This window comes from Cynara cardunculus, unplaced genomic scaffold, assembly GCF_001531365.2.
Source record: "Cynara cardunculus var. scolymus isolate 2C unplaced genomic scaffold, CcrdV1 Un_Scaffold_2951, whole genome shotgun sequence".
Lineage (NCBI taxonomy): Eukaryota > Viridiplantae > Streptophyta > Magnoliopsida > Asterales > Asteraceae > Cynara > Cynara cardunculus.
In genome coordinates this window covers 6,711-14,812 of record NW_020201292.1, presented here as the reverse complement: position 1 = coordinate 14,812, position 8,102 = coordinate 6,711, and the positions used below count along the sequence as shown (strand labels likewise).

At 35.4% G+C, this 8,102-nt stretch overlaps 1 long non-coding RNA gene across 2 annotated transcripts; it reads right to left on the bottom strand.

The window, feature by feature from the left end:
* Positions 1 to 5,490: 5,490 nt before the first annotated feature.
* Positions 5,491 to 6,519, bottom strand: LOC112503391. 2 transcript variants are annotated; one of them, XR_003067951.1, is made up of 3 exons: positions 6,454 to 6,519; positions 6,228 to 6,326; positions 5,491 to 5,807 (listed from the first exon to the last, which is right to left on the bottom strand). It is a non-coding gene; the product is annotated as an uncharacterized LOC112503391 (long non-coding RNA). The 2 variants fall into 2 exon arrangements; XR_003067952.1 differs by having other exon boundaries at positions 5,491 to 5,782.
* Between the last annotated feature and the right edge of the window lie 1,583 nt (positions 6,520 to 8,102).

The following is an 8,102-nucleotide window of genomic DNA, read 5'->3' as shown; positions in this document are numbered from 1 at the left end:
AGACACTAACTTATCTCATATTTTACTTGTTTAAACTCTCTAATGTTGGTGTTTAATTAACTAATTCATTTTCCATTTTACAACAAATATTTTGATGTTTGAGTTATTGTCCATCATCATAACTACAAATAAATTGATGGTATTAGTAGTTGAGGATATCAGCCTTAATTGAAGACCCAATACTCTCAACCAAGCTACAATCGAGCAGTCTCTCGGACAACAACAGTTAACATCAGGGATCTGTTCTCTCTTCCATACACTTGGAAACGGCCCTTTAGCAATACACTTGCAAATTATCTACACATAAAAAAGTCTTCATGGTTTCAACTTATACATGGTTACCTCGACCAAACCATGTTAACTGACTACACCTTTTACTCTTTTTGTCTCCAATTTCTATGCAATAACTTATCGCTCTCATACAACAAACAAACTTCTCATTAGCATGATGAACCACCAATAAATCCACCTAATAAGATCCATCTGGTTGACAAAATTCATAACAAATGAGGTTAGGAGATAGTGATCAATCTTTGGATGTAATTGCATGTAAACCCAAAGCCCCAACATACTGCAACATAACAACATTAATTAGACCTTTATAATCAGATTTTCAGTCATGGTGGTTCTAACATCCAACCTGCAAATCCACCACAAACAGGTTCATAAAATAAAAAAATAAGACCGGTTCTCCGAGAATGAAGAAAAAGATTTATTCTCAGTGGTTCATGTTTTCTATTGTTTTTTATCTTGAAGCAAACAAAAACAAGAATCCAATGGTCGAACCAATAAACAGACCATAGAGATGATGGATATCGTTAAACAATATCATCAGACATTTCTCTTGCATCTGAAAGCTTATCATGGAGGTCAGAAGATATCAAAGACGGTATCTCAGCTCGGTGTTTATGGAAGAACAAACTCAAATATGGTCAAGCCTCAAGCAAAACATACAAGGGGATAGAAATTCACAGTGGTGAACGAAAAGCCAATGCAGCATCAATAAGCATTAGAAACACCAAGTACCCTTTGCAGGCGGCCGGATGTACCAGAAAGGTTCTACAAGAATGTAAACAGCCCTTCAGTTAATGTATACTTGTTCTAAAACTCAAATCAAAAGGTTGATGCAGAATCAATAAACAGTCGAAATTTACATAAACATTATCATCATATTATTAGACGATGAACAAAGAAACTGTTACAGGGGATTCCAATATATTAGACAAATACAATAAACAACACACATATAAAGGAAATGAAACAGTGCGACGGTTAGGAGGAAACGACACATCAATTGGAAGAGCAGTTACTTTACCCAACTGTCAACAACGGTTACAAACGGCGTTTAGCTTATTTCCAACACTTCCCCATAAGCTAAACAACAGAAACACCCAACTTCCTTTTAAACCTTGTAAAATTCCCATGTTGAAGCGACTTGGTAAGGATATCAGCAACTTGGTCCTGAGATCTGCAGAAAACTACATCAACCTTTTTAAGATGAATCAGCTCTCGAATAAAATGAAACTTTATTCTTATATGTTCACTCTTTCCGTGGTAGACTGGGTTCCTAGTCAAACAGATCGCAGATTTATTGTCACAAAAGATCTGTCTACAGCAAACTTGAGGAATACCCAATTCTTCTAAAATCCCACGCAACCATAAAGCTTGGCAACCAGTTGAGGATAAGGCCATGTATTCTGCTTCCGTTGAAGAGAGTGCAACTACCTTTTGTTTCTTGGACTGCCATGAAATTGCACCTGTCCCTAAACTGAAAATATAACCAGTGGTACTACGACTATCGACTATGTTCCCCCCATAGTCACTGTCACTGAAACCAATCAGTCTAAAACCATTAGAAAAACTATATGATATACCATGGTCTAAAGTCCCCTTCACATACCTTAAAATACGCCTTGCATCATCCCAATGTTTCCTTCTTGGGCTTTCCATAAATTTGCTTACTATACTAACTGGAAACATAATGTCAGGCCTAGTTGCAGTGAGATACATAAGAGATCCTATCAAACTACGATAGAGAGTAGAATCAACTTCTCTACTTTCTTCACACTTTGAAAGTTTTAAGCCAAATTCCATTGGAGTGTCGGCAGTAATACAATCTGCCATGTTAAACCTTTGCAACAGATCCCTTGCATACTTCTTCTGTGAGATAGTGATATGGTGAGTCCCTTGTGTGGCTTCTATACCGAGAAAGTAATGCAATGGACCAAGATCGGTCATTTCAAAGTGTTGTTTCATGGACTTCTTAAACTCATCAACTAGACTAGTTGAATTTCCTGTGAAAATCAGATCATCTACATAGACGCACACTAGGAGAATTAAGCCCTCGTTTTTCTTGATGAACAAAGTATGTTCATAATTGCATTTTTTAAACCCATGTTCCAGAAAATGCTTCTCAATTCTCCCATACCAGGCCCTAGGGGCCTGTTTCAAGCCATAAAGGGCTTTCTTGAGGTGACATACTTTGTGTTCCTCACCTTTTCTTTTATAGCCTCTTGGTTGATCTATGTACACATTTTCTTCCAAGTGACCATTCAAAAAAGCTGACTTGACATCCATTTGATGTACAAGCCAGTTAAATTGTGCAGCAATAGCTAATATCAATCGAATTGTTTCAAGTCTAATGACTGGAGCAAATACCTCTTGATAGTTAATCCTGAATTGTTGTTTGTAGCCTTTTACCACCAGCCTTGCCTTATGCTTATCCACCTCTCCCTTCTCATTAAGCTTAGTTTTGTAGATCCATCTCACACCTATGGATTTCTGTCCTTTAGGTAATTCCACTAATTCCCATGTGTTGTTCTTTATGATTGAGTGCATTTCAGAGTCCATCGCATCCCTCCATTTCTTCTCTTGTCATGATTCTTCATAATCCAATGAGTCTGCATCTGCAAATAAAGCAAAGTCAGCAAGATTTATTGTAGTGATAGGCTGTGTTCAGTTGTAGATGTCACTCAGACTTCTAGTCCTTCTATTAGCATAATTTGAAGATGATGAACTTTCAAGACTATTATTAAAAGAATTGTGAGGGATTTCATCAACATTTGAAGAGGATCTGCTTAAAGAAGAATTCACATTAGACGTAGAAGGACTATCTTGGGATAAGTTCTCATCATGATTATTCTGATCATTTTGTTGATCATGATCATTTTGTTGAACCTGATTGCAATCAACTAAGATACAACTTCCACTGGAGTCACTGGACAGCCCTTCCCAAGTCTTCTCTTCATCAAACAAAACATCTCTACTTGTAATCACTTTCTTGGTCTGTGGATTATAAAGCTTGTAAGCTTTCGTGTTGGAGCTGTATCCCACGAAAATTGCCCTTTCAGACTTCTCATCCAACTTACCCCTTTTTTGCTTTGGTATGTGAGCATAAGCTACACAACCAAAGGTTTTTAGATGATTAACACTAGGCTTGAAACCATTCCATACTTCCTGTGGTGACTTATTTGACAAACTTTTAGTAAAAGACCTGTTTAGCAAATAAGCTGCACAAGCCACAGCCTCTGCCCAAAAAACATCAGGAAGTTTTTTTGATTTAATCATGCATCTGGCCATCTCTACTAAAGTCCTGTTTTTCCTTTCTACCACCCCATTCTGTTGGGGTGTGTAGCTTGTGGTCAATTGATGGTGTATGCCATTTTTCCTTAAAAACTCCTGAAATTCATATCCTATATATTCTCCCCCTCTATCAGTTCTTAGGGTCTTGATCTTGCATTCACTTTGATTCTCAACGATGGCCTTGAAGATTACAAAGTGGTTGAATACCTCAGATTTTTCTTTGAGAAAATAAATCCAGATTCTCCTACTGTAATCATCAATAAAAGTTAGGAAGTATCTACTCCCGCCAAATGAAGGTGTCCTCATTGGTCCACAGATGTCTGAATGGATAAGCTCTATTTGTTTAGATGCTCTCCAATTAGAATCATGTGGAAATGCTGCTCTTGCACGTTTACCCAAGGCACATCCTTCACAAATATGATTGATAGTGGTGACTGCAGCTAGGCCTTTAACCAAGTCAATCTTGTGCATGTGAGCCAAAGTGTTTAAACTCATATGACCAAATCTGTTATGCCAAAGTACTGAAGTGTCCTTAGTGCTTATGGCTAGGGAGAAAAATTCTTCATTTGTAAATTAAATGGGGAACATCTAGTTATATGTCATAGTAACTTTTCCTATCATAGTACCCTTAGAGTCAAGAACTTCACAACTTTCTTCCTTAAAAATGATCTTATAGCCTTTTAGAACTAATTGTCCCACACTTAATAAATTGTGTTTTAAGTCCAGGAACATAAAACACATTTGATATTTTCTTTTCTTTATCTCTAATCTTGAAAGAAACTTCACCACTTCCACAGACATTTAACTTTTTATCGTCACCTGTCCTTACATCCTTTTTTCAGAGTCATGTAGATTTACAAAAAGTTTTTGTTCCCAGTCATATGGTTACTACAACCACTATCAAGATACCAAATATCATTCGAGACATTTTCTTGGATACTTAACATCATAAACATGGAATCTTCTTCATGCCCATCTTCCTTATGTAAAAAACTAGATGTTTTGCTTTCTTCAACAATTCTTTTCCTACAAAATTTAATCGTATGTCCTAACTTATCACTGTAAAAACATTTAATTTTCTTAAAAGGCTTACCTCTGCCTTTTCCTTTGTAAGATGTTGAAATTTCTTCTCTGTTTGAGTCCATGTTCTTCAGTTTATCATTCAAATCATTCTCCCATGGTGTGTGAGTCTGGAATGCATGCTCCAAAGTGGTCGTGTCAAATTGCCTCATTCTGAGTTCATGAGACTGCAAAGTTCCCAACAGAGTTTCAAGTGAGAGGCTTGATAAATCTTTGGATTCCTCTATTGCTACCACCACATATTCAATTTTCCTTGTAAGACTCCTTACTATTTTTTCTACCACTCTCCTATCACTTATGCTTTCTCCGTTTACTCATCTGGTTGAGTAGTATAATAACTCTTGTATAAAATTCCTCTACAGATTCTGTTTCTTTCATTTTGAGACTGTCAAACTCACATCTCAAAGTCTGCAATCTAATAGTTTTAACTTTCTCTTCCCCTCTATATGATTTGAAAAGCATCTCCCATGCTTCTTTTGCTATTTCAGATGCCGAGATCCTCCCGAAGATGTTCTCATCTACTGCTTGATAGATAAGAAACAATGCCTTTTTGTCTTTTTTTCTGGATTCATTGAGAGCAGCAGTCTGTTGTGCAGACAATATAGTCGGATTTTCTGGTTCATCGACTCCACTTTCTATTATTGTCCATAAATCTTGAGACTCGAAATTACTTTCATCTGTATACTGCAGTGAAAATAATTTCTTCCATTAAGCCTCGGCAATTATGGTTGCTGAATGATTTGAGAACTTGAAGCCATTGGATCTTTGGATCTAATACCATTTGATGCAGAATCAATAAACAGTCGAAATCTACATAAACATTATCATCATATTATTAGACAATGAACAAAGAAACTGTTACAGGTGATTCCAATAAACAACACACATATAAAGGAAATGAAACAGTGCGACGGTTAGAGGAAACGACACATCAATTGGAAGAGCAGTTACTTTTGGCGGGAACCCAACTGTCAACAACGGTTACAAACGGTGTTTAGCTTATTTCCAACAAAGGTTGCAGAAGCCCTTCAGTTAATGCACACAAGATGCATATTCATTTTCATCAAACCTGTTAATCTTTCTCATTAATCAATCTTCAAGAATCAGAGATGAAAGAAACCTGTGAATCTGTATCAGTCATCAATCTTGAATAATAAAACCATGTGTCAGCAATTACCAAAAAAAGTCAAAACCTTCAAGTAAGAGAAAGGTTCTTGACAAAAACACATATCAAAAGGAACATTCATCTGCTTGACGATCAAAATCACAAATAGAACACGGAACCCCACAGTCGTTCCGATTTTGAAGAGAAAGCAAGAGATGAAACTTCAAAACATAAATCCTCATAGATAAAATGTTTCTTCTTGCTTTATCAAGATATTCCTTAAAAATTCATGAAATGTTGAGACAATTTTGTTGAATATCAAGAAGAAACATATTTTCTTGGGAAATTCAAGAGAGATGCAGTGTTATTATTCATTATTAAAGAGGGAATAGATGATTTTAAGGTGTAAAGTTAAAAAAAGATTAATCAAACAGTTTGTAAAAGCGAGATGAAGGAACACCTGCGCCGCCCTTCTCCTACTTGCCACTGTCTCGTTCTTCGCCATGAACACCTATGACGCAGCCTCCTCCTCCCCCATCGATGATTCCAACATCTAAAACTGTCAATCAAAGAGACATACAACAAATAAAAATTTGGGGGTGAAAAAGCAGGGAGCATATTTGATCATTTCATCAACAAAAAAGCAAAGTACTTCAAAAACGGAAGCAAAAAGCATAAAACCTTACCTGTCAAGATGGAGGATGCCTTCAAAAACAGGGATAAAACCTTACTGGATGGAGAATGTGGCCTGATCAATCATCTTTTTTTGTTGTTGGTACATACTTACCTTCAAGTAACAGAATGGGTTCTGATATGCTAGTTTACTATTTTGTTGTATATTTCACTACCAAACAGCACCTCTTTCCGGCAGACAAAACCGCCGGAAATTGGTTTTTCCGGCAGATTTGTGCGTCGGAAAAGAAGGCATCGGTGATTCGTTTTCCGTCGAGTTTTCTGATGGATACATTATTTTTTCGGCAGATTTCGGCCGCTGGAAACTTTCGCCGGCTTAATTAAGAAAATTTGATTTTACTTGATAAAAAAATTAAGAAAATTTTTAAAATGGAATTTTAGTTTACCGGTGTATATTTCCGCTGGAAATCTGCCGGATTTTTTTCTCGCCAAAAAAATATTTTAATTAAATAAGATTTTCAAAAAACTTTTTTAGAATTTTACCGGCAGATATATTCGCCGAAAATCCACCGGTTTTATTATTTATTTTTTTAATATTTATTTAAATATTTATTTAGTTTTAAATATTATTAAAAAAATTCAATATTACCGGTGGATATATCAGCCGAATTAAAGAATTTATTATAAAAAATTTATTTTTTGTTTATTGTTTCAATAAATATTTAAAACTTGTAAATCTGTAAAAATATGGATAAAACTAAAAAATTAAAATGAAACCAAATATCATACATTAAACTAAACATTTGTTACAAAACATATACAATTTAAAGTATCACACAATGTTACAAACAAACTAAATTGTTCCAAATAAACAAACGATATTGAATTAGATGGCGGTGGTAATTGTGATTGAGTTCGTTAAACATAGCAGCCATATCATTCATTTGTTTCAGAAGTTGTTCCTCCACCGTCCGTCGACGCTGATTTTCTTCTTGTAAATCAAGAACTTGGGCCTCTGAGTTTACATTTTTCTATAAAATAAATAAAAACGTTATAATATTTAATATGAATTATAAACTAAGTCGATAAACATCATCAAAAGAAAAAAAATACACAAACCCGCTTTTCCCAAGACGATGAACCAGCTTCCGTGTAGTTCCCGGTCAAGACACAATTGGGATCTTGGTTGTACCCAAACCCAAATAGACGACCTTTTTTGTTTCCCCCAACCGCTTGCTCCCACAACTCTTTATCAACTAAGGGATAGGTAGAGGGATCATCGTCGTATCTTTGGTTGAGACCTTGAATATTCATCCTATATATGGTTTAAAAAAAATTGCAAGTCAATTTTGACAGCATGACGGCTGTAAATGGGACGTTTCCAGGCAAAATAATAGTGATAGATACGAAAATTGCATCCAAAACAATTCTAACGTTTGTCCAACAATTGGCAACCCAAACTAAAACATGATATATACGTAAGTTCTAACGTAAATAATCTTAATGTTTGTCCAACAAATGGCAACCCAAACTAAATAATTATATATACACGTAATTTCTAACTAAAGCAATTATAATGTTTGTCCAACAAATGGCAACCCAAACTTAATAATGATTTATACGTAATTTCTAACTTAAACGATCCTAATGTTTGTCCAACAAATGGCAACTCAAACTAAATAATGATTTATACGTAATTTCT